At 43.0% G+C, this 27,253-nt stretch overlaps 2 pseudogenes; both read left to right on the forward strand.

The window, feature by feature from the left end:
• LOC131483040 (zinc finger protein 850-like) overlaps window positions 1-25,541 on the forward strand; it is a 235,426-nt pseudogene extending 209,885 nt beyond the window's left edge.
• LOC131483008 (small ribosomal subunit protein uS8-like) lies at window positions 21,546-21,916 on the forward strand (annotated as a pseudogene).
• Window positions 25,542-27,253: the final 1,712 nt, after the last annotated feature.

Below are 27,253 nucleotides of genomic sequence, written 5' to 3' on the forward strand. Positions count from 1 at the left end.
TTCATTGTAAGTCCATCCTTGTCTGGAAGCAGAAATGTATACCACACTGCATCCTCACATCTGGATGTTAGTCTTCATTTCACAGCTACTGTACATCCCCTTAAATGAAAAGTCATAATACAAAATCAACAATAGAAAGAAAAAATAGAAATTTACAATGCCATGAAGTTAAATGACATGTTACTAGATATGACAGTCTCCATTACACAGCTACTATACATCCCCTTAAATGAAGAGTCACAAAACAAAATCAACATCAGGGAGAAAAAAGAAATTAATAACACCAAGAAGTTAAATAACAAGACAGTAAGTGACTAACGTGTAGCTGAAGAAATAAAAATCAAGAACTTTCTTTTTTTTTTTTAAATATTTATTCATTTTTATTACAGCCAGATATACACAGAGGAGGAGAGACAGAGAGGAAGATCTTCTGTCCGATGTTTCACTCCCCAAGTGAGCCGCAACGGGCCGGTACGCGCCAATCCGATGCCGGGAACCAGGAACCTCTTCCGGGTCTCCCACATGGGTGCAGGGTCCCAATGCATTGGGCATTGGGCCATCCTCAGCTGCTTTCCCAGGCCACAAGCAGGGAGCTGGATGGGAAGTGGAGCTGCCGGGATTAGAACCGGCCCCCATATGGGATCCCGGGGCTTTCAAGGCGAGGACTTTAGCCGCTAGGCCACGCCGCCATATTCCCTTATTCCCTCCCCAATTCCCCCCTCCCCGCACATTAAATGAATAATGTGCAGCCGAAGAAATGAAAATCAAGAACCTTCTTTTTTTTTTTTTTTTTTATTTTATTTTATTTTTTTTTTTATTTTTTTTTTTTTTTATTTTTTATATATAATCCATTTTATTGTATTGTTGTTGACAATCTTTACATAGTTAACTATAGTTGAAGGAAAATCAAGAAAGAGAAAGGAAAAAAAAAAAAAAAAAAAAAAAGGTTCAGGGGGATAGGGAGGTGGGCAACGCTATTATGTCCATATTGTTTCCATCATGTATCTGAGGTAAAAGGGGGTATTGAGGGAGAAGCCCCACCCGGTTTCCCGCCCACCCCAAGTCCCATATGTGGGGCATGCTCTGAGATATGTGCTCAAGTGGAGTTAATAGTTCTCCAGTTATGAGTCACTGCCAGTTTCGCTCGATGAGGTGGTCCACTGATTGATATGGTCCATCATGAAGTCTCCATTTGTCCCATATTTCGCTGCCAACATGTAGCTGAGATGAATGATTGTCCTATTCTGTCTTCTGTCTTTTCTTGGTTAGAATTCTGAGTCCAGCAGTTCAAGTGGGGAGATCTCCAAAGATACTTTGATGTATTCCCAGACCAGATTCTTGTATGTTCTAGCAAGCACAGGGCCCGGCACAGTCCATCACCCTGATCTGCTGGTGGTTGCAATTGCTGTGTTGGTTCTGTTTTCAGTCCCGAGTTGCACTGGAACCAATGGGTGTTGCAGTCCAGTCTGGTTCGGCCCTTACATCAACCAGTGGGAGCTGCAGCCTAGTCGGGGCGACCCACAATAACCCCCACCAAGCCTGCCCCCTACCCTGGTTTGCCAATTTGTGTAGCAGAAGACCAGTCTGTCCCCCATCCCATTTGGCTCTGGTACTTGTCAATGGGTATTAAAGCTTAGTTCTATCTAATCGACTCAACCATCCAGCCCTCACAGATGTTGTTGAGTGCCTCTGTCTAGCCATCCCAGCCCCCGTCCTAGTTTTCATGCCCTCCCACGGGAATAGTGACCCAAGAAGGGGGAACCCACTTTTTCCCTCCCAGGTCTCTCTGTCCCGGTTTATGCACTCTTTAGGTGGTCCTGTGATTTGACTCGACAGAATTAGTCCCCAGTGCCAGCTTCTGCCAGCTGATGCTGTGGCCCTGATCTTGTCCACATGCAGCGCACAGGTGTTGTAGCCTTGCTTAGTCGTGTCTGTCTCTATCCCAGCCAACACTCTCCAGTGGGAGTGGTTGTCCAGCGAGGGGACCAGCCCCTTAACCCCCCCGCCAGCTCTGCCCCTCCCTTCCTGGATCTCACGTGTGCTGGATGGGTGTTGCATTCATATCCAGTACAGGCAACCACGCCCTGGCGTTCCAGAATGTGTACTGGTTTTGTCGCAACCAAACCCGGCCCATTCCACACTCTGTTCTGGTGATCGGATTTGCCAGAGGATGACATGAACTGATTCAGCCTGGCCTGCTCCTGACCCATGCTGAATGCATGCCAGTGGGAAACTTTCCATGGCCTATTCTGGGCTGTTTCCAATCATGCTTCTCGCGCTTACCTGCAGGGACTGTGTCCTGCCAGAGGAGTTGCCCAGGCTCCTCCATCAGAACCCCTCCCAATGCCAGATTTTGCGCTTGCCAGGGGGTTCTTGAGCCAACCCTACTCAGTTCACCTCCTGTCCTAGCAGGAACAGTGGCTTTTCCTGGCTGGCTTTCACCCCATTCTGACTCTTGTTGTTGGATGTTTCAGCCCAGCCATGGCTCGTCCATACCCACATACAGCTCACACATGGCTCAGAAGGGGATTGAGACCCAGCCTAGTCAGTCCCACATCTACCCTGTTTCTCCATAACACCAGATGGTGCTGGGATCTGAACCGGCCTGGTGCATCCAACCCCAGCCCACACTAGTGCCTCGGGTGACTGCAACTGTTTCCTAGATAGAACGCAGCCCCCATTCCAGCACATACACCCCTTGGTGGGAACCTCATCCCAGCTGTGGCTTCCCAGATTGGGACCGTTCCTAGCTGTAAATCACGCACCTGCACGTGGTTGCTCCGAGGACCATTAGGTGCCAGCCTGCTACACAAGCCGGAGCTTATCTTTTACTTGATAGGTGTTCAAAGCTCAGCATTATTAAGGGATTGGAAGTTCTTCAAAGGAAGAGTTACTGGCATTGGGAATCTTTAGGATTGACTCAGATCCCAGAAACAGTGGGGTCACTCTAGAGCTATCTCAGCAGCGATTCAGATGTCCAATACCCCAGAGCTCCCCGGCCGGACGGCCAGCAGGCTCAGCCTGGCGCCAAATGACGCACTAGCCGCCCGGGCCCAGCCCGCCATGAGCCATGGGCACATGGCGGACTGGGTTCGGGATCCGAGCTAGACGTCCTCTCCCGCAGCCCTCGGCTCGCCTCTGGCAGCCGGAAGTTAAATCCTGCAGGCCCGAGGTTGCGCCCCTCCCCAATCCCGTTCACCCACCACCCAATGAGGGTGTTGGGTGGGTCCCGGACATGCCCAGTCACGGAGGCCTCCCCCCTCGGCGTACTCACCCCAGAAGGAAGCAGGCCGCACCCAGGCATGTCCGGGCCCAGCCCGCCATGAGCCATGGGCACATGGCGGACTGGGTTCGGGATCCGAGCTAGACGTCCTCTCCCGCAGCCCTCGGCTCGCCTCTGGCAGCCGGAAGTTAAATCCTGCAGGCCCGAGGTTGCGCCCCTCCCCAATCCCGTTCACCCACCACCCAATGAGGGTGTTGGGTGGGTCCCGGACATGCCCAGTCACGGAGGCCTCCCCCCTCGGCGTACTCACCCCAGAAGGAAGCAGGCCGCACCCAGGCATGTCCGGGCCCAGCCCGCCATGAGCCATGGGCACATGGCGGACTGGGTTCGGGATCCGAGCTAGACGTCCTCTCCCGCAGCCCTCGGCTCGCCTCTGGCAGCCGGAAGTTAAATCCTGCAGGCCCGAGGTTGCGCCCCTCCCCAATCCCGTTCACCCACCACCCAATGAGGGTGTTGGGTGGGTCCCGGACATGCCCAGTCACGGAGGCCTCCCCCCTCGGCGTACTCACCCCAGAAGGAAGCAGGCCGCACCCAGGCATGTCCGGGCCCAGCCCGCCATGAGCCATGGGCACATGGCGGACTGGGTTCGGGATCCGAGCTAGACGTCCTCTCCCGCAGCCCTCGGCTCGCCTCTGGCAGCCGGAAGTTAAATCCTGCAGGCCCGAGGTTGCGCCCCTCCCCAATCCCGTTCACCCACCACCCAATGAGGGTGTTGGGTGGGTCCCGGACATGCCCAGTCACGGAGGCCTCCCCCCTCGGCGTACTCACCCCAGAAGGAAGCAGGCCGCACCCAGGCATGTCCGGGCCCAGCCCGCCATGAGCCATGGGCACATGGCGGACTGGGTTCGGGATCCGAGCTAGACGTCCTCTCCCGCAGCCCTCGGCTCGCCTCTGGCAGCCGGAAGTTAAATCCTGCAGGCCCGAGGTTGCGCCCCTCCCCAATCCCGTTCACCCACCACCCAATGAGGGTGTTGGGTGGGTCCCGGACATGCCCAGTCACGGAGGCCTCCCCCCTCGGCGTACTCACCCCAGAAGGAAGCAGGCCGCACCCAGGCATGTCCGGGCCCAGCCCGCCATGAGCCATGGGCACATGGCGGACTGGGTTCGGGATCCGAGCTAGACGTCCTCTCCCGCAGCCCTCGGCTCGCCTCTGGCAGCCGGAAGTTAAATCCTGCAGGCCCGAGGTTGCGCCCCTCCCCAATCCCGTTCACCCACCACCCAATGAGGGTGTTGGGTGGGTCCCGGACATGCCCAGTCACGGAGGCCTCCCCCCTCGGCGTACTCACCCCAGAAGGAAGCAGGCCGCACCCAGGCATGTCCGGGCCCAGCCCGCCATGAGCCATGGGCACATGGCGGACTGGGTTCGGGATCCGAGCTAGACGTCCTCTCCCGCAGCCCTCGGCTCGCCATTCAAGAACCTTCTTGAAGAAAATGATGCCATTGCATGATCTACAAGTCATTGAATGATTTAATCAGAAGAAAGTGTTTTGAAGAGATGAAACCAACAGAAAACAACAAAACCCATGCGATACAGTTTCTGCTGATTTTTGTTGGTGAAGTGTGTCTCTTCTAGACAATAAATAGATGGGTTTTGTTTTTGAATTCAATCTACTAATCTATGACATTTGATTGAGCTTGGGCCATTTACATTCAGAGTTTAATATACATGAGTGTTTCTTTGGTCTTGTCATTTTAGGAATGGGTTGTTTATTGGTTTAGTCTTCAGATGTCATTTTACTGGGATGTTCTTCCCGTTTGCCTTTGTTTTGGTAAGCACTATTCCTCTTCTCTGCCAAGAGAACATCTTGAAGAATCATTTGTAGGGGCAGGTTTGGAAGAGGCAAAATCTTTTAACTTCTCTTTACTGTGGAAGAATTTTATTTCATTTTCAAAGACAAAAGAAAGCTTTGCCAGATATGTTATCCTGGGCCAACAATTTTTTTTTCTTTTAGAATCTGGAATATGTTACTCCATTCTCTTCTTGCCTGTAGTTTCCTGTGAGAGATCTTCTGTGAGCTTAATTGGCTTTCCTTTATATGTTAATTGATTTTTTTCATGTGCACCTTTCAGGCTCTTTTCCTTATGTTGGATTGAAGAGAGCTTGATGATCATATGTCGTGGTGAAGATCACTTTTGATCAAGCCTGTTGGGAGTTCTGTGCCCCTCCTGGATCTTGCTCCCCAATTCTTCCTCCAGATTAGGTTAATTTTCCCTTATTGTTTCATTAAATACATTTAGAAACTCAGCTTCTCTTTCTGCACCTTCTGGGACTCCCATAACTCTTTTATTTGGCCTCTTAATAGTGACTTTCAATTCTTGAATACTTTTTTTGGCCTGATCCAGCTCTGCTTCCAGCTTTTTGTTTGCTTCCCCCTGATGACAGGAAATATCTTCCAATTCTGAGATTCTTTCTTCTGCTTGCTTCATTCTATTTTGGAGACTCTCCATTGTACTTTTAATTTGCTCTGCTGTGTTTTTAATTTTTGATATACCAGCCTTGATTTGCTTTTTTGCTTCCTTAAATTCTTTGAACTCTTGCATGAACTTTTCATTTTAATCAGAAACTTTAAAGTGAGTCTTATGATTCTGTGTCCCCCATTTTCTTGATGTCCTCCTCAGTTAACTCTGGGGTTGGCATAGGGTTTTGCTCCTTTGCAGGGGAGTTTTCAGTAATATTCATTGTGTCTTTGTCTCTTCTTTTGCTTTTGGTCATTGTACTTCTGGTTAGCATAGTCTTCTCCTTGGGGTAGGTTTCTAAGCTGTGTCACCCACAGGTCTACAATGCAATTTTACTTATTGCGGTTGGCACACAATTTTTTGTTTGCAGCCAGTTGTGCCACAACCTCCAGCGAGTTCCAGGTTTGGGTTCCTATGTCAGATTTCCACCGTAGTCTCCATAGCCCCAGCTCTTGGCTCACCACTCTCCACCTCCTATGATACCATGCTGAGGCTGCCATTGTCTCTGCAACCTTTCTCCGTGTTTAACTTATTAAAAAACAAAAATCCTTGTTCCAGTACCTAAATAAATTAGAAAGCTTAACATTCTACTTTCTGAATGGTGAAACCAGGGCAAAATATAAATAATTTTCTATAGTAATTCACCTGATGAAAAAATGGCTGAAACTAATGTAGAATTTTCAGCTTTAGCCTTACAATAAACCAGCAGGCACGTGAGCAAAAGTGCAATAAAAGTAATATTGAAAATATAAACTATATACATATGTAGTTTTTATTTATACTTGTAATGTATGATATATGCTACATATATAATTTTATATAGTTTTTGTTTATATATAAATAGATATATATTTATTTATATATACTTTTTATTTGTATATTAGTAGACAGATAGATAGTAGTTTTATATATATATATATATATATATATATATATATATATATATATATATATATATATAAATGCATATATAACTCAGCCATTAGAGATGTGAAACTTGATTGAAAATTTCTTTGGAGATAATCAAGATTGTGGAATAAGGTAAGAATACGTTTAAACAGCCAGAGAAACATGACACGGTATGAAGCAGTGAGGGCATATTGCAGGAAATAGAAAACAGAACAACAGCAGAGAGGTATCTGGAGACTGACAGACTCAGCCAAGCAGTGAACACAACATTGTGGTGTTGCAGTGACAGATGCCCTAACAGCATTCAGTGAGTGGCAATGTGAATTCCAGGAGCAGTCAGAACTCCACCAGCAACATGGTGGGAAAGGACATTTACTGGGAACTCAGGAGGAAAACATGGACATAGAACTGCTCATCCTGCTGATCTGTTTGATTTGAAAATGAGCAGAGCAGCAGATCCTAGATGGGCCATGTTGGAACAGGGTGGATTTCACATCCCAGTAGTGCCCCAAGAGCTGAAACGGGTGGCAATTTGTTTAAGGAGGCAAAGGCTAGGAAAAAGACTGTGGTAGGTGTTAGCTCATTTCTGACTCAGTGAACTTAAACAACATGTCATCCTTCAGGGTTCACCCAAGATAGGTGCAGAGAGCCCTCAGACCTGACAGCCAGCCAGCTGATCAAGAACTCTAGTAGTGGCATGCCATTTGTTATGGTGTACTGTGTGGCAAAGGCTTTAAGATTGCAGGGACAGTGGTGATTTGCACATGCATTGATCTGGGTGAGAACTCACTGAGCTCAGTGCATTACAATGGTTCCACAGGAAAATAATACCGGGTATGACATCAAATGGGTCAAAATATGTCTGTGTGGTCCTCAGACCTAACAGCCATCAGGTTCCTACAAGATTACCACAAACAACACCCTAGCTATATAAGACTCCAGGTGTCTGCCTAATCCTGGGACCTGCTTCAACAGGACATGGGAGAATGGTTGTACCAAAAAATGGTGCAGCCTCAGCACAGTATCACAGGACGTGGAGAGTGATGAGCCAGGAGCTAGGGCTATGGAGACCATGGTGGAAATCTAACATAAGAACCCAGACCTGGAACTTTATGGAGTAATTGGCACAAGTGACTGCAAGCAGAGAGGCATGAACCAACAGCAATATGAAAAATCAAACCACGGTTCTGTGGGAGACAGAACATAGAAACCTGCCCCAAGGAGAAGACTCTGCTAACTAAAAGTTAAATGACCAAGAGCAAAAGTAGAGACAGAGGCACAGTGAATATTACCGAAGACTCAACTGCAAAGCGGCCAAAGCCTTTGCCAAAGATAGAGTTAACTGAGGAGTTTTGAGCTTTTGGGAGGCATGAGAGATTTCTTCCCCCATGTTAAATGTGCCATGAGGAAATCTACTGAATGGCATTAGGTCTCTGGCCCCACTTTGCCACCATTGCCTTGTGGTAGGAAGACCTTAGGGGGTGGGTGTTCAAATGCAGATCATGGGTTAAAGAACCCTTCAGCAGCATGGTGGCTGCGGAGGGTACCTGAGCCAGGTAGGAACAAAAGCTTGGGACTTGGGCCTTGGACACTATCCCCATGTGGTGAGTGAGTCCTGAACTTTTGGGGGGACAACACACCAAGTGGTGCAACGCTCTGACTGAACGTCCCCCAGTGGCAAGCTCTAGGGTTTGTGGGTTATGTAATTGCTGCCTAGAGACATCCATGGATAATGCCAATGTGAGTGTACTTGAGGGATGAATCCAATGTGACTTCCAGTGACAGGGTTACTGAACTTGCTGGCTAGCATGGGGACTGAGACCTGGTGGTTTGGAAGAGAGAGTCCATTAGACCTGTTTGGGTCAGACTGATTCACTGCCCACATGGGAATCCCGAGATGAGTTGTCAGTGCACAACATCGCTTGTGCAACATGCCAGCTCACATGAAACTATGGCTGAGGGCCTGTCTTTTAGGGCTAGATTCCAGTCTCTGATTGAGTGTTGGAACAAGGGATGGGTTACATTAGGAAGGGTCATGACACCAACCATTACGCGAGAGAACCAGGTTTGGGGTAAATTCTGCAGGAGATGAATGGGCCCAACCTTGTGGAAATACAAGAACTGCTGGTTACCTTAAGATTTGGGGTGGTGATCCATGGAGCCTGCCATCACTCACGGGTAAAGTCACCAACAACTGTCTGGGCAGCTCAAGGCAGCAGCACCCAAATGTGCATCTTAAAACATGATGTGAGTTGGTCTGGGCTGCAATATTGGCAGGGTAGACTATGCTGGCCACTGGCCTAACACACACTGGCATGAAATGTGGGTCAGAGAGTCGGTCAATGGAGGAAATTGAGAAAGTCCCCTAGTGGGTCATAACTGTCACTGATGATTATATAGTCCAGGCCTGGGGTCTGAAAAGCTGGGCAAAGTATCTCTAGACATTGGTTAATGTGTGGGTTGGTTATGGAATGGAGTGGACCGAGCAGGGTCGAGCAAACCTTAGTTCACCAGTAAGAACAGAAATCAGGCTAGAACAGAGGTCATGCCAAGATAGGCTCTTATGCCTTCTAGTCTGCATGAGCCAAGAATGCCAGGCTAGAGCATCTAAGGCAAGAAGCCAGACAGGCAATGAACTATGCCAAGTTGGATCAAAGCAACCAGTGGCATGTGCATGATCTATGGCAGGGATCAGGAATGGTTGAGGAGCTAAGAGGACACTCTGGCTGTGTTGGGGCTCCCACAGATGAGTGGGTGGGTCAGAGTAGGGGCTGCATTCTGGTCTGGATATAGTTGCAGTGTTTCTTGGCACAACTGTGGACTGTGGCTAGGTGCACCAAGCCGCCCTGACTCCATCACCATCTGGTGTTCTGGAGAACCATGATGGATGTAGGATGGACTAGGCTGTGTCTCTGTCCCTACTGAGCCATGTGTGAGCTCTGACTGGGCATTGGTGAGCATTGGCTGGGTTGAAATATCCAAAGAAAGAACCTGAATGGGTTGAAGGCCAGTCAGGAAAGGCCACTCTTCCTGCCAGGACAGGAGGTGGACTAAGCAGGGCTGGCCAATGGATGCACTGGTATATGTAAGATCTGGCTTTGGGAGAAATTCTGATGGAAGAGCTTGGGAAACTCCTCCATCAGTACACAGTCCTTGCAGGTGAGTGCAAGAACCACAATAGGGAGCAGCCTATTATTACTATAGTAATAATATATGTGAACCCAGTGAGCAGAGAGAGATTTGGGGATGGGATAAGGAAAATCCCAAGGCCTATGGAACTGTATCATAAAATGATGATAGCAATAATAATAATAATGATAATACTAATAAAGAAGTAAAACTGAAAAATATATATATACTGCTACCAGCTTGGGACCTGCATGGTTGAAAAAAAGTAATAATGTTAATTAAAAAATAATGATAGAAATAAAATAGAAAAGAAAATTTACTTCCTGGATTCCCAATGCAATTATCAAGACTTGTTGATTACATTGTTAAAACTGAAACTAAGACTTTAATTCTTGCGGAATATCAAGTCTGACATGGTCTTAATTGATCTTATTTTTTTTTTTTTTTTTTTTTTTTAGCTTTTAAACCAGTTTTTTAATTTATTTTTTTAAATTATTTATTATTTAACTTCAGTAATTACATTGTATTATGTGACACAGTTACATAGATACTTGGGTTCTCCCCACCCCTCCCCAACCCTCCCACCATGGTGGATTCCTCCACCTTGTTGCATAACCACAGCTCAAGTTCAGTTGAGATTTCCCCATTGCAAGCGTATACCAAACATAGAGTCCAGTATCTTATTGTCCCATCAAGTTCAACGGCTTCTTAGGTATACCCTCTCTGGTCTGAAGACAGAGCCAGCAGAGTATCATCCCAGTCAATTGAAAGGTCCAACATACCATCAGCAAAAATTTACATCATTATGGAATTAATTGACATAGTAATGAGTAACCAATATGTTAAAAGTAAATGCGAGTTCCCAGCCGCCTTCTGTGACCACCTCACCTATACATTTCAATTTTAGTTTATACACAACATATAACATTCAAAACATAACATGTTATACATAACATCATATCATCTTAAATCAAGGCAAACATGTGGTATTTAACCTTTTGGGATTGGCTCATTTCCCTTAGCATTATGGTTTCCAGTTTGGCCCATTTGGCCACAAAGAACTGCATTTTGTTTTTTTTAATAGCTGAGTAGTATTCCATGGAGTAGATGAACCATAGCTTTCCTATCCAATCCTCTGTTGATGGGCATTTTGGTTGTTTCCATGTTTTTGCAATTACTGATTGTGCTGCTATGAACATAGGAGTGCATGTTGGTTTCTCATAGAACAAGTGTTCTGGATATATTCCTAGGAGTGCTATTGCTGGATCATACGGTATGTTGAATTTGAGTTGTTTGAATATTCTCCATACTGATTTCCATAGAGGCTGTACCAACCTGCAGCCCCACCAGCAGTGGAGTAGGGTTCCCTTTTCCCCGCAACCTCGCCAACAAGTGTTGTTGGTGCTTTTATTCATGTGGGCCAGTCTTACTGGCGTTAGATGGTACCTCATTGATGTTTTAATTTGGATTTCCCTTATTGCCAGGGAACTTGAGCATTTTTTCATATGCTTATTTGCCATTTGGGTTTGTTCCTTTGTGAAGTGTTTGCCCATTTCCCATGCCCATTTCTTGAGTGGCTTGTTTGTTTTGACATTTTGGTTGTTTTGTAGCTCTTTGTATATTCTGGAGATCAGCCCTCTATCACCTATGTCGTGTGCGAAGATCTTCTCCCATTCTGTGGGTTGCCTTTTTACTTTGTTGATTGTTTCTCTAGCTGTACAGAAGCTTCTTAGTTTGATGAGGTCCCAATTGTTTATTTTGGTCTTGATTTCTACTGCATCTGGAGTCTTTTTTAGGAAGTGAGGGCCTACCCCTAAGTGTTCCAGTGTGTTTCCAACATTTTCTTCCAAAAGTTTGAAGGTTTCTGGATGTAGGTTTAGATCTGTTATCCATTTAGATCTGATCTTAGTGTATGGTGAGAGATGTGGATCTATTTTTTTGTTTCTGCAGGCTATCAACCAGTTGTCCCAACAGCATTTATTGAACAGACCTTCCCATTTGCCTGGATTGTCGTTTGTCTTTTTGTCAAAGATTATTTGGCTGTATCTGTGTGGGTTTCCTTCTGGCGTTTCTATTCTGCTCCATTGATCTTCCTCTCTATGTTTGTGCCAGTACCACGCTGTTTTGATAACCACTGCCCTATAGTATGTCCAGAGGTCCGGAACTGTGATTCCCCCTGCTAACTTCCTGTTCTTCAGGATAGTTCTAGCTATCCGTGGTTTTTTGTGCTTCCAGATGAACCTTTGGATCATTGTTTCCAGTTCCATGAAGAATGTTTTGGGCAATTTGATTGGGATTGCGTTGAATGTATATATTGCTTTTGGCAGTATAGACATTTTAATGATATTGATTTTACCTATCCAGGAGCATGGGATGTTACTCCATCTTTTGAGGTCTTGTTCAATTTCTTTTTTAAGTAGTTTGTAGTTTTCTTCAAATAAGTCTTCTACATTTTTGGTTAGATTTATTCCCAGATATTTCATACTTTTCTCTGTTATTTTGAATGGTATCTTGCTGGTTAAGTCTTTTTCCATCTTGGGGCTGTTCGCATACACTATGGCTGTTGATTTTTGTTCATTAATTTTGTACCCTGCCACTCTACCAAACTCTCGTACAAGTTCTAGCAGTCTCTGTATTGAGTCTCTTGGCTCTTCTACATAAAGAATCATATCATCTGCGTATAGTGAGAGTTTAACTTCTTCGTTTCCCATTTGGATTCCTCTGATTTATTTTTCTTGTCTTATGGCCTCAGCGAGTACCTCTAGGACTATGTTGAATAGTAGTGGAGAAAGTGGACATCCCTGTTTTGTTCCAGATCTCAGTGGGAAGGGTTCCAGCTTTTCTCCATTCAGTATGATGCTGGCGTTGGGTTTTTCATATATGGCTTTAATTATGTTGTGGATTTTTCCATCTATGCCTACCTTGATTAGGGTTTTTAGTAGGAAGTGAAGTTGGATTTTGTCGAAAGCTTTTTCTGCATCTATTGATACTATCATGTGATTCTTGTTTTTCAGTTTTTGGATGCGGTGTATCACATTTATAGATTTTCGAATGTTGAACCATCCCTGCATTCCAGGGATGAATCCTACTTGATCTGAATGAATGATCTGTCTGATGTGTTTTTGAATTCTGTTGGCTAGGATTTTGTTGAGAATCTTAGCATCAATGTTCATCAGAGAGATAGGTCTGTAGTTTTCTTTCTCTGTTAGTTCTCTGTCTGGTTATTAGGATTATTGGCCTTCCTGAAGGAGCGGAAAAAGAATCAGGAATGCAAATGGTGCTCGACGAAATTATACAGGAAAACTTTCAAAACACTTGGAACATGAATCCAGCTCAAATCCAGGACAGTCAGAGGACTCCCAGCAGATATGACCCAAAGCGATCTTCACCCAGACATATGGTGCTCAAGTTCCACTCCAACGAAGACAAAGAAAGAATCCTGAGACAAGTACGAAGCAGAGAAAAGATCACATACCGGGGAAAACCAATCAGGATCACTGCTGACTTTCCTGAAGAGACCTTACAAGCAAGAAGAGGATGGACAAAGATCTTCCAAATCCTGAATCAGAACAACTGTCAACCAAGACTATTGTACCCAGCAAAGATCTCATTCGTATTTGAGAACGAAATCAAATACTTCCACAGCAAAGAGAAATTAGAAGAATATGCCAGCACAAAACCAGCTCTACAAAATCTCCTTAGAAATGCACTAAATCCAGAAAAAAAGGAGGTGAATCATAAGCAAAGATGGCAAACAGGAAGATCTCCCCACTAAAGTTCACACAAGGAAGGGCAATAACACAGATATCAACACCCACAAAAACAAGTATGGCAGGGCAAAATCACAATCTCTCAATTTTAACTCTTAACACAAATGGCCAATCAAAAGGCATAGATTAACAGAATGGATTATCAAACAGCACCCAACTATCTGTTGCTTACAAGAGACACATCTAACCAGAAGAGATTCGAAGAAGCTGAAAGTGAAAGGTTGGAAACAGATATTTCATGCCAATGGACGAGAAAAAAAGGCTGGGGTAGCTGTCTTAATTTCAGATGATGTGGACTTCAATGTGACACACATCAAAAAGCACAGGGAAGGACATTATATATTGGTGAAGGGACTGATCCATCAGGAAGTAATTACCATTGTGAACATATATGCACCAAATTCAAACGCACCTAGCTACGTGAAGCAATTACTCACGGACTTAAGGGGAGACATAGATATGCACACAATAATAGTGGGTGATCTTAACACCCCACTAACAACTATAGACAGATCAACAAAACAAAAACTCAACAAAGAAACAACAGAACTCATACAAACAATAGAACAACTGGACTTGGTTGACATTTATAGAATTTTTTACCCTAAGGCCACAGATTATACATTTTTTTCAGCAGTGCATGGCACCTTCTCCAGGATCGATCACATGATAGGACACAAAGCAAACCTAAATAACTTCAAAAAGATAGGAATCGTACCATGTACCCTCTCAGACCACCACGGAATGAAGCTGGAAATCAGCAATTCAAAATGCCCCAGGAAATACAGAAACTCTTGGAGGCTGAACAATATGCTACTAAACGAACAATGGATCAGAGAAGAAATTAAAGATGAGATCAAAAAATTTATGGAAACCAATGAAAACTCTGACACAACATTCCAAAATTTGTGGGACACTGCCAAAGCAGTGCTACGGGGTAAACTCATCGCAATTGGAGCTCATGTCAAGGCCCAAGAGAGACGCCAAATACAGGAACTAAACACACACCTCCAGGAATTGGAAAAACAACAGCAGAAGAGCCCCACACACAATAGGAAACAAGAAATCATCAAAACAAGGGAGGAAATCAACCAGATAGAAATAAAAAAAACCATACACAAAATCAATGAATCAAAAAGCTGGTTTTTTGAGAAGATAAACAAGATAGACTGGCCCGACTGACAAAGAAAAAACAAGAGAAGGCAAGAATTAACAGCATCAAAAATGAAAAAGGCAACATAACAACAGACACCGCATCCATTAAGGCCATAATTAGAAATTACTACAAAGCACTGTACTCCAACAAATTAGAAGATCACCAAGAAATGGAAAAGTTCTTAGACTTCTACCACTTGCCAAAACTTAGCCCAGAGGCAACAAATGACCTGAACAAACCCATAACTGAAGTAGAGATTGAATCAGTGATTAAAGACCTCCCAACAAAGAAAAGCCCAGGCCCAGACGGCTTCACTCCAGAATTCTACAAAACATTCCGCACAGAGCTGACCCCAATCCTCTACAAACTCTTCAAAACAATAGAAAAAGAGGCAACCCTTCCAAACTCATTCTATGAAGCCAACATTACCTTAATCCCAAAACCAGACAGAGAACTAACAGAGAAGGTCTTAATTGATCTTACACATGATATATTGAAAGTGGTACTAAACTAATAAAAGTGGTTTACTATCGTTTTCATTATATCCTCTGGACTTCAACACTGGAAACAGAAGTATTTGTAAGATTTCCCTAGTTCAATTGTAAGATTTCCCTAGCATAAAAGTATCATGCAATTTTCAGTTTTTGTTTTTTGGAATTGCTGAAATAGTTTTGTTCTGAGGATGACAATATATTCACGAATTTCTACAAAAATGTATGGGAAACATAATCTGTTACATACTCTTTTTTAAAAATAAGTTTGTTTTATTTTTATTTTATGACTGAATCACCAAAAGAAGAGAGATATAAACAGAGGCTTGTTGTTATCTGTTGGTTTATTCTCCAACTGGTCACAAAATCTGGGCTGAACAATGTCAGGGATAGGAACCAGGAGGTTAATCTGGGTTTCATATTTAAGTCTCATAATTGGACTGTCTTCCACTCTTTTGCATGGCTGGTTAGTTGAGAGCAGAATTGGGTCTGTCATTTCCTGTCCCATCAGCAGGGATTTGGTTCAGAATGGGATCATCCAGTCATAAACCAATTGTCCTTATGGGGTTCCAGTGGCTTCACCTGCTAAATTACTGTGCTTACCTCATGTAGAGTATTTATTTTTTAATTGAAAGGCAGAATTAAATATAAAAGGGGAAAGAGTGTGTGAGAGAGAGAGAGTGTGTCATGGAGGGAAGAAGAGAGATATATACCATCTGTAGGTTCACTTCCAATTTAATGCAGCAGCAAGAACTGAAGTGATCCAAAATCAGGAACCAAGATTCTCTAGGATTTCCACATGGGTGTAGGACTCCAAGAACTTGAGGTAATCTCTGTTTTTTCCCAGGCAAGAATCAGGGGACTGGCTGGTAGTGGGGCAGCCAGGACATGAACTGGAATCCCATATGTGATGCTGGCTTCATGGCTAAAGCATCAGCCTCCACCACACATTGGCTCTGATGGTCTTACTTTTGAATCAGAATATATTATATCAATATTCCACGGAGTGGTATATGAATATTGTCACTTGTATTTATAATTGCTTTTTATCAGTTTAGTTCATCAGTTACTCTAAAATGAGTATGTGTTTTCCAGCATGATTTTAGGAGTTTTTTTAGTTTAGTTTTTTTTTCGCTGTGTTACTTTGTTTTCATGTATTTTGAGCCTCCATTTTTAGGTATAATAAGATTTATAATAAGGTCATTCATAATATAATTAGTATGATGAAATACATAGTTTTGCATATATGTATATATATGTGTGCATATAAGTGTATATTTGTGTACATGTACATAATATATATAAATGCATATAAATATAATACAAGTATGTATTTGTGTACAATGGACAAATTTTACATATATCATTATACAGATTTTGTTTTAATAGTGCCTTTAACTTCTCTCCTTTTATCCTCTTCATGCTTGTATCCCCTCACCCTCCCTGCTCCCTTTTTGTTAAGTAGCTTTTTTTATTTTTTATTTTTTCAATTTTTTATTTTTGACAATCTTTACATAGTTAATTAGGGTAAAAAGGTTCAAGGCTATAGGAAAGTGGGTAAGACTATTATTTCCATATTGTTTCCTTCATATTTAAAGGGGGATATTAAGGGAGAAGGCCCGTCCAATTTCCCACCCTTCCCAGGTCCCGGATATAGGGCATGCTCTGAGATACTTGCTCAAGTGGTTTTGATGGTTCACCAGTTATAAATCGCTGCCAATCTTGCCACTCCAAGCACGATGAGGTCTTTGAAGAATCCACTGATTGACATAGTCCATCATAGAGTCTCCATTTGCCCCGTTTTTCGCTGCCAACATATAGCTGCAATGGTTGATTGACTTGTTCTGTCTTCTGTCTTTTCTTGGTTAGGGTTCTGAGTCCAGCAGTTCGATTGGGGAGATCCCCAAAGAAACTTTGAGGTATTCCCAGACCAGATTCTTGTATGTTCTAGCAAGCACAGGGCCCAGCACCGTCCATCACCACAATCTGCTGGTGGTTGCAATTGCTGGGTCGGTTCTGTGTTCAGCCCCGACTTCTACTGGCACCAATGGGTGTTGCATTCCTGCCTGGTTTTGCCAGCACATACTCGGCCCACGCATAAACCAGTGGGAGCTGCAGCTTAGTTGGAGCGACCCGCAATAACCCCCAAGAGGCCTGCATCCTACCCTGGTTTGCCAGTATGTGTAGCAGTAGTCCAGTCTATCCCACATCCCATTCAGCCCTCGTACATGTCAATGGGTATTAAAGCTTTGTTCCCTCTAACCATCTTCACCATGCAGCCCACGCAGATGCTGTTGGGTGTCTGTCTAGCCACCCCAGTCCCTGTCCTAGTTTTCATGCCTGCCTGTGGAAGTGGTAACTCAAAAGGGAGGAGCCCACTATTTCCCTCCCAGGCCTTTCCCAATCCCAGATTATGCACTCTCCAGGTGGTTCTGTGGTTTGACTTGACAGAATTAGCCCCCAGTGTCAGCTTCTGTCAGCTGATGCTGTGGCTAGGCCCAAACAACCCTCACCCACTCTAATTGTTTGCACCAGTAGGAATAATCAGCCCAGCCTGGATTTTCAATGATCTAGCACACATGAGGCCCACAGGTGTTGTAGCCCTGCTTAGTCTGGTCTGCGCCCATCCCAGGTCACGCTCTCCAGTGGGAGTAGCTATCCAGCAAGGGAACCTATCCTTATTCCCACTGCTGGCTCTGCCTCTCCATTCCTGGTTCTCACATGTGTATTGGTAGGGCGCTGCAGTCACATCTGGTAAAGGAAACCTCACCTTGGCACTCCGTATTGTACACTGTTTTTTGTTGCGGCCTAACTTGTCTCAACCCACACTGTTCTGGTGCTCTGATTTGCCAGTGGATGATGTGAACTGCTTCAGCCTGGTGTGTCCCGACCCATGCCAAATGTATGCCAGTGGGTAACTTTCCATGGCCTGTTCTGAGCTGTTTCCTATAATGTTTCTTGTGCATACCTGCCGGGACTGTGTCCTGCCAGAGTTGCCCAGGCTTCTCCATCAGAACCTCTCCCAATGCCAGATTTTGTGCATACCAGTGGGTCCATAAGCCAGCCCTACACAGTTCACCTCTTGTCCTAGCAGGAACAGTGGCTTTTCCTGACCAAAATTGGTCCTTGATGTTGGATGTTTCAGCCCAGCCTTGGCTCATCCATGCCCACATTATAGCTCACACATGGCTCAGTAAGGGATTGAGACCTTGCCTAGTCCATTCCACATCTACCCTGGTCCTCCAGAGCACCAGATGGTGTTGGAGTCTGGCTCGGCTTGGTGCATCCAATCCCAGTCCACACTTGTGCCAAGGGAGACTACAACCACATCCTGATCAGAACGCAGTCCGCATTCCAGCACACGTGCCCCTTGGTCGGAACCTCAACCCAGCTGGGGTTGTCTGCTTAGCTTCCCAATTGGGCCTGTTTCCAGCCGTAGAATACGAGCATGCCAGTGGTTGCTCTGACTCAGCTTGGCTCAGCCCCTCACCTGTCCTGACCTCTGCCTTAGACACTGCGGCTTAGCATTCCTGGCTCATGCAGACCAGAAGGTGCAAGAGCCTAGCTCAGCATGACCTGTGCTCTATCCTGGTCTCTAGTTTCGCTTGTGGGCTAAGGTTTGCTCAGTCCAGCCCGGGCCACCCTGTTCCATTACCAATTGACACATTAGACAGCTCTTGGAGCTACTTTGCCCAGCTTGTCTGACCCCCAGGTCTGGACCACATGTTCAGCAGTGGGAGCTATGACCCACCAGGGGAGTTTCCCAAGTTCCTCCACTGAATCCATTCCCAGACCCATTTCTCATACATGCCATTGGGTTTAGGCCAGGTTTCGGTGAAGTCTGGCCTTCCATTTGTCCTTGTATGAGCTGATGAATGTTGCAGCCTGGCCCAGCCCACACCCCATTCAGGATGCACATTTGGGTGCTGCTGCCTTGACTAGTCCGGACTGTTGTCAGTTCCTTCACTTGTAATTGATGGCAGACTCCTTAGTCACACCTAGCTTAGTCCATTACCACCCCAGCTTTATTATTATTATTATTATTTTTAATTGTTGACAATATTTACATAATTAATTATGGTAAAAAGGTTCAGGGGCTATAGGGAAGTGGGTAAGACTATTATGTCCATATTGTTTCCTTTTTGTATCTGAGGCACCCCAACTTTTGAGCTAACCATTGGGGCTAGAATTTCCACAGGGTGTGGCCCACACATACCTCACAGAATCTACCCCCGGATATGGTTCTCCAGTGCCAGTTAATGTAAATGCCCTGCTTAATGTGACCCTTCTCCTGATCCATCATCATGTCAGGTAACAGGATATGATACTGCTGGACAAGCCCCAAGCCATAGCTTTTGTATGGACTGGTGTTTGGTGGTCAGCATTGTTCAGTGATTACAAGTTTTTCAAAGGAAGAGTTACTGTCTTTAGAATTGATTCACGTCCTAGTACCAAAACCCCAGAGTCCCCGGCTGGGTGGCCAGCAGGCAGAGCCTGGTGCCACATAGTGCACTGGCCACCCAGGGACAGCTCACCATGTGCGCGTGGTGTCTGGAGTCAGGATTCAAGCAAAACACCCGTCCTGAGACCCACCAGAAGCTGGGTAACTGCAGGAAGTTGAAACTCCTAGGCCCAAGGTCGTGCCCCTACCCAATCCCATTCACTGCCCAAATTTACAGAAAGGACACAGAGAAAGCTCTTCCATCCTCTTGTTCACAAGTCTCTGCAATGGCTTATGCTGATCCAATCCAAAGCGAAGAGCCAGGGAGCTCTTCTGTTCTCCCATGTGGGTGCAGGGTCCCAAGGGGTTGTACCATCCTTGACTTATTCCTCAAGCAGAAGCATGGATCTGGATGGGAAGTGGAGGATCTGGCACATGAACTGGTGCCTATATGGGATCTCAGAGTTGCAAGGCAAGGATATAATCACTAGGCAATCATGCCAAGGTCTGTTGTTCCAGTTTATACAATTGCATACATTGATTTCATTTCACACTCAATTGTAGCACTCTATTAGGTAAAGATATTGGGACATCGAATGTAGAAAATAATAGCAATGCACAAAAACCTACCATTCCACATGAGTATAAACAAAGGCAGTATATAATAATTATATCCCAGAGTGTCATTTTTACACATAAATTAGTGTTTTTATTGATGTATTAGTTATCATTGATTAGGGAAACATTACTATTTTTGATGAAGACTGAATTCATTGCTGGAAAATATATTATCAATTCAACTTTCCATGGGTAGATTTTCAAAGTACATGACTTTTATTTATTTACTTGGATAAAATGAAAGAGAGATTATGATGTGTAGATATTGATTTTTGGCTTATTTTCCAAGTTAGAATCACAAGGAACCATCGCGTCATCTCTGTGAGAGTGGCTTGCTTTTGTTTGCTTGTTTGTTTTTTAAGTAGACAAAGGTTATAAAAGGTGTATCAAATCCATGCAAGGGGATATTACTTTGCTGTGATAAAAGCAAGATTTGGTGCCTTACATTACAGTTAGAAGGTAACCAGAGAGCAAGATGTTGAATGAAATAAGTTGAGCACAGACATCCAAATATCAAATATTCTTCATTACAGAGAATGGCTTGAAAAATGAAAATCAGGATAAAGAACAATTAGAGTGTTTCTTTTTTTTTTTTCAGATTTTATTATTATTGGAAAGCCAGATAAACAGAGAGGAGGAGAGACAGAGAGGAAGATCTTCCATCCGATGTTTCACTCCCCAAGTGAGCCGCAATGGGCTGGTACGCACCAATCCCAAGCCGGAAACCAGGAACCTCCTCCGGGTCTCCCACGCGGGTGCAGGGTCCCAAAGCTTTGGGCCGTCCTCAACTGCTTTCCCAGGCCACAAGCAGGGAGCTGGATGGGAAGTGGAGCTGCTGGGATTAGAACCGGTGCCCATATGGGATCCCGTGGCTTTCAAGGTGAGGACTTTAGCCGCTAGGCCACGCAGCCGGGCCCTAGAGTGTTTCTATGTATGTCAATATTTCTGCAAATATTTTTGTCACTTTTTTATGTCTTTCTGAGACAAATGAAAAATGATATTCTACTACAGTTGTAATGATCTTTGCTTTTCAACTGTGTGTTTGAAGCTAATAATTTCACATTTGATCATATTTTGCAGTCATTTCCTATTAAACTATGTGTGTATAGCTTTCTTTAGAACTCTTTGCATAATGAACCATTAGGATATTGGTTTTAATGTAAACTTATAATGTGTTATTCCAAATTTTAAGAAAAATAGACAATAAGGGGGCATAATTTGATGGTCATTCCAGGAAAAGTAAAATAAGCTTTCCCACTGTCTTTTTATGCTACTACACTGTTGTGTGTGACCATTGGCCAGTGCCCTGGAGAGCATCAATAATGCCAAGAAGCAAGATAACTAGATTCTTACCAGACAGTATTCCTATGTCATCATCTGCTCCCTCAGCATGATGATGAAGCATGGATACAATGATGAGCTTGAAATTAATGATGATCACAGGGCTGGGGAAATTGTGAACCTCACATTCAGGTTGAGCAAGTGTGGAGTGATAGCCCCAGTTATGAGAGGCAGCAGAAAGATCTAGAAAACTGGAAGAATAATCTGCTCCTATTTTGCCAGTTTGGTTTCATTGCAGTGAGAGTCTCAGCTGGCATCATAGATCACAAAGAAGCAAAACAACAAGACACAGGAGCAAAATTCCTGGCATTCTTTTTCTAGGGATGCAACAAATGAATATGGGCAATAAAGTTCAATGTGAAAAAACTAAAATAAATAGAAAGAATTCAGATATATACATCTTGAAAAGTTAAAGAAAAAATAAAATTTATAAACATTTATGAGGTAAGTATTTCCACGAAGAACCTTAGGAAGTATTTATTCATTTATGCAAGTTTAGTTTAAACAATATTTCCAATATTCCACTTTTCCAAGTTGGAGCAAGAAAATTGGAATGTGTTAATATACTTTGTGGATTTTTCAAAATCTCAGAATGTTTGAGCAAATAATCTTCATGAATCATTATTTTTTTCTTCCTATCCAGACCAATATTTAACATGTATCTTCTGTATCTAGCATATTGTATATATCATGTGTTTATACCTATATCTGCACATTACACAGTAAACCTTAAATAAGCGAATCATTAAATGAAAGAATCAGTTGCAGAATAAGGAAAATTATAGTTTTGTAATTGCCAAGTTAATAGAGCATAAGATATTGCATTTTGTTTTTGCCCTGTGTTGCCATATAGATTGCAAAGAAAGTGGTACCACAAAAGATGAAAGTTAAGTATGAACAGAAAGATTCACTCTTATTCTTTCTGTTTAGTCATCAGGAACTGTGCTAATTTGTGCTATTTTGTTATATTTTTGCTATGTATATTATTCATTTGTTTGCTATTATAGGTGTTGCTGTCATTTGAAGATGTGGCTGTGGATTTGTCCCTGGAGGAATGGCAGCTCATGGACAATACCCAGAGGACCCTGTACAGAGATGTGATGCTTGAGACCTATAGCAATCTGCTGTCTGTGGGTGAGTGAAATTCTGTGATGCCCAAACAGAATGCTTTCTTCTCAGTTGATCAAAAAATAATTTATAAAGTTTACTGCTTCATGAGACTAGTATTTGAGCTTATAAACAATGTGAATATTGAACCTCCAGGAAATAATTCATGTTAGTACTTTAACATGAATTGGCAAAAAACATGTCACCATGCTTTTCTCTTCTTTAAATCTGATGTTAGTCTTTCACAAACAGGATATTCAATTACCAAGCCTGATGTGATCTTCAAGTTGGAGCAGGGAGCATTGCCATGGAAAGTGGAAAAATCTCTAAACCAACCACTTTCAGGTAAGTCAGCACATACCTGGCCATGGAAGCTGAAAAATAGCTCAGTAAGTGTAATGCCACAAGATCAGCAAGAAATGCCATTTGTTTTACATGAACCCTTGAAAAATACATAATTCATTCATATAGTTGCTCTTATTCATTATTTTCAGATTCCTACCAAAAGAATGAGCTGCTTGAAGATAATCAGGAAAGTCAAGAAAAACTCTTCAGGCAAGTTATAATCATCCTTATAAATTAGTACATAATATATAAGGATGATTATATATATATATAATAATTCATCCAAAGCAGTTGTATTGACAAAGAAGCTTACTTAAATTTCTGGCCAAAGTGAAACTGATTATATGAATGGGAAACTGTACAAAAAAGAAACTTGGAGAATATAATTCATTTCAAATTGTTTTTCCCAGGAAACCTAAAGAAATGGCATTTGGGAAAACACATGAAGCCTCAAATGTGCCTGGGAGCAACCTCCAGTGCAAGGAGATTCTTTGCCAGCATGCCAAGGTGCAAACTGATCAGCATTCTCTTAAACACAGTCAGAAAATAACGACTTGCAGCAGGGACAAGATATTCTCTATGTGTGAAGGAGTTTATCACAAAGACTCCTGTGATAAACCACCTGTCACTGTGGGAGCAACAATTCAGATAGGAATGAAGATGTTCCATAACAATTCTTACATTGGCAAGAATCAGCAAGCACACTTGGGAGAGAAACTCCATGAGTGTTGTAAGAAAGACAAACCTCTTATTTATGAAACAGATCTTAAACTAAAACAGACAATGCACACACCAAAAAGTCAGTACACATGTGACAACTGTAAAAACTCTTTGAGCTCTCAATCTTGCTTTTCCACCAAACAGAAAAGTAACATAGGGCAAAATCTCTATATGTGCAATGAAAGTGAAAAACACATTTACCAGAAATCAGAACCCAGTAGAGATCAGATAATTTGCACAGTAGAAAAGCCATATGAAAGTAATGAGCCAGGAAAAGCCTTTCATGACAAGTCAGTCCTCCATGCACATCAGCAAATTCAAAAGGGGAAGAAATCTTTTGAATGCAGTGTGTGTGAGAAAGCTTTTTTCTCCAAGTTCTACCTCATTACACATCGGAGAACCCACACAGGTGAAAAACCTTTTGAATGTAGTAAGTGTGGAAAAGCCTTTTGTCATAAGTCAGTTTTCATTAGACACCAGAGAATCCACAAAGGTGAGACACCTTGCAATTTTAAAGTGTGTGGAAAAGTCTTCAGCCGAAGATCAGATCTCATTAGACATCAGAGAATCCACACAGGGGAGAAACCTTATGAATGTAACATGTGTGAAAAAGCATTTAGCCAGAGATCAGATCTCATTAGACATCAGCGAATTCACACAGGTGAGAAACCTTATGAATGTAATGAGTGTGGAAACGCATTTAACAGGAGATCAATTCTAATTATACATCAGAGAATCCACACAGGGGAGAAACCTTACGAATGTAAAGTGTGTGGAAAAGTCTTTAGCCAAAGATCAGATCTCATTAGACATCAGAGAATTCACGCAGGGGAGAAACCTTGTGAATGTAAAGTGTGTGGAAAAGTCTTTAGAGAGAGGTCACAGCTCATTAGACATCAGACAATCCACACAGGGGAGAAACCTTGTGAATGTAAAGTGTGTGGAAAAGTCTTTAGCCAGAGACCACATCTCATTAGACATCAGCGAATCCACACAGGGGAGAAACCTTGTGAATGTAAAGTGTGTGGAAAAGTCTTTAGAGAGAGGTCACAGCTCATTATACATCAGAGAATCCACACAGGGGAGAAACCTTGTGAATGTAAAGTGTGTGGAAAAGTCTTTAGCCAGAGGCCACATCTCATTAGACATCAGAGAATCCACACAGGGGAGAAACCTTATGAATGTAAAGTGTGTGGAAAAGTCTTTAGAGAGAGGTCACAGCTCATTATACATCAGCGAATCCACACAGGGGAGAAACCTTGTGAATGTAAAGTGTGTGGAAAAGTCTTTAGCCAGAGGCCACATCTCATTAGACATCAGAGAATCCACACAGGGGAGAAACCTTATGAATGTAAAGTGTGTGGAAAAGTCTTTAGCCAAAGATCAGATCTCATTAGACATCAGAGAATTCACACAGGGGAGAAACCTTACGAATGTAAAGTGTGTGGAAAAGTCTTTAGAGAGAGGTCAAATCTCCTTAGACATCAGAGAATCCACACAAGGGAGAAACCTTGTGAATGTAAAGTGTGTGGAAAAGTCTTTAGCCAGAGGTCAAATCTCATTAGACATCAGAGAATTCACACAGGATAGAAACCTTATTGCAATGAATGTGGAAAAAGACTTAACCAGTGGTCAAATGTGATGATTCATCAGAAAATTCACAGGGGAAAAACCTTATGAATGTAGTGAATGTGGGAAAGCATACAACAGGAAGGCAAGCCTCTTGAGGTATGAGAAAATTCATAAAGGTGACAAACCTTTTGAATTAAAGTAGTTTAAAAATGCCTTTTACCAACAGACAATTCTCATCACACTTCAGCAAATTCACAAATATGAAATCTAATATATTGAGTGTAATAAAATGTGTTTACTTTTAAATGCCACAACTATTGTGAAAATAATTCACACATAAAGGAAATCTTGTATTCACTATTAAAAAAAAAATGCCAGGAGTTACAATTAAACAGCCAGCTACAAATTCATAGAAAGGGGGAAAAAAAACTATCACTATGCTAATTGAAACATCCCTTTTCTGAAGTCAGTGTTCTACATAGTTTACAGATTTGAGAAGTTTAAAATCATGTAAAAGGGAAAATTTAGTACTATAATCCTGCTCATTATTGGATGTTACACAGAGCATGAAATGAGCACTATCAAGAATACAAATAGAAAACACTGTAGGATATAATGGATGCAGAAGAATACCTTGAATATCTCAGCAAGAATCAGGCTATGGCCCTTGTGGGTTCAAGTGACAGATGGGACTGGGACAACAATTGACCTGTCAGTTGTATTCACCGAAAGTGCATTGGCTGCTGTGGCTGACAGACTGAAACTGGTGCACACAAGGGTCAAATCTGAGGTCATAGCAAGTGAGATCTAATGGGGTACTCCTCAGTTGATTGCTGAACTGAAAACCTGGCCACAGAGAAAAGTTACAACCTATGTGGTCCTACCTTGAGTGCACTTATTGGGACTGGGTCCTTGAAGCTGCTGATGCCTTTGCAGTGACAGCCAGGTTATTTAGGCTAGTAGAGGATATCGAGTTTCTCATCAGAAGATGGTAAACAGAACAGGATGGACATCTCCCCTGATCAAGCTTTGCACAAGTATCTGAGTCTGTGGATGCACCATGGTGGACTTGGCCAGTGTTTAGGCCTTGGAAAGATATTTTCCCAACCCTTATATAAAGAAGCCAAGATCTGAGAACTGTCAAAATCACTCAAGTAACACTCTCAGACATTCTTCCACACATTGGGGTCTCTGAGGCATCATCAAGTTACTGTACCCCATTGCCAGGTTCTGATATAATCTGAGAATAAAGAGCAGCCACTTCCCATTCCCTTCTGTGGACACAAAAGCAAATAAAAGCAAAATGAATAGAAACATTTGCTCCACCCACTTTCTTCCATTCCTTGACCATCCCCACTCTAACTGGAGGCATGTATATGTGTGCATACCTCTCAATTAAGTAAACAGTACAAATTTTTAAAAATAAAATCAAGAACACAAGAAAAAAGTCTCAGCAAGTTTCATAAAGAATCTTGCTGCATATCACAATCAGGCACTATGTTCTGAAAATCTTATCAGTCAGTTCTTGATTTTCCTGTTATGACTGGAGAAATGTAAATGAACTCTGCTTTCACTTTTTAATTCGATAAATAAATATTCATTTTATTACATTCATTTGTTTGAAGTACCGTCTTTGTCATTTGCAGTTATCTAACATAGCTGTTTTAATATATCCTCATAATGCTCACACATTATTCAATACAATAATATTGCTGTCACAAACATGTCAGCTGATGCATGTGACAATTGTCATGCTAAACTCCCAACTTTAATATGTGGATCTTTTGTCCAATGTGGTGAGTGATTCTCTTGTGGTATCTGGTGAAGCATTCCCACCACCTCACCTTATATACTATAGGAGTTTTATCCCAGAGATGAAAGAATTGACTGCTAACAGACACCTGGGATATGGTA

This window comes from Ochotona princeps, chromosome 22, assembly GCF_030435755.1.
Source record: "Ochotona princeps isolate mOchPri1 chromosome 22, mOchPri1.hap1, whole genome shotgun sequence".
Classification (NCBI taxonomy): domain Eukaryota; kingdom Metazoa; phylum Chordata; class Mammalia; order Lagomorpha; family Ochotonidae; genus Ochotona; species Ochotona princeps.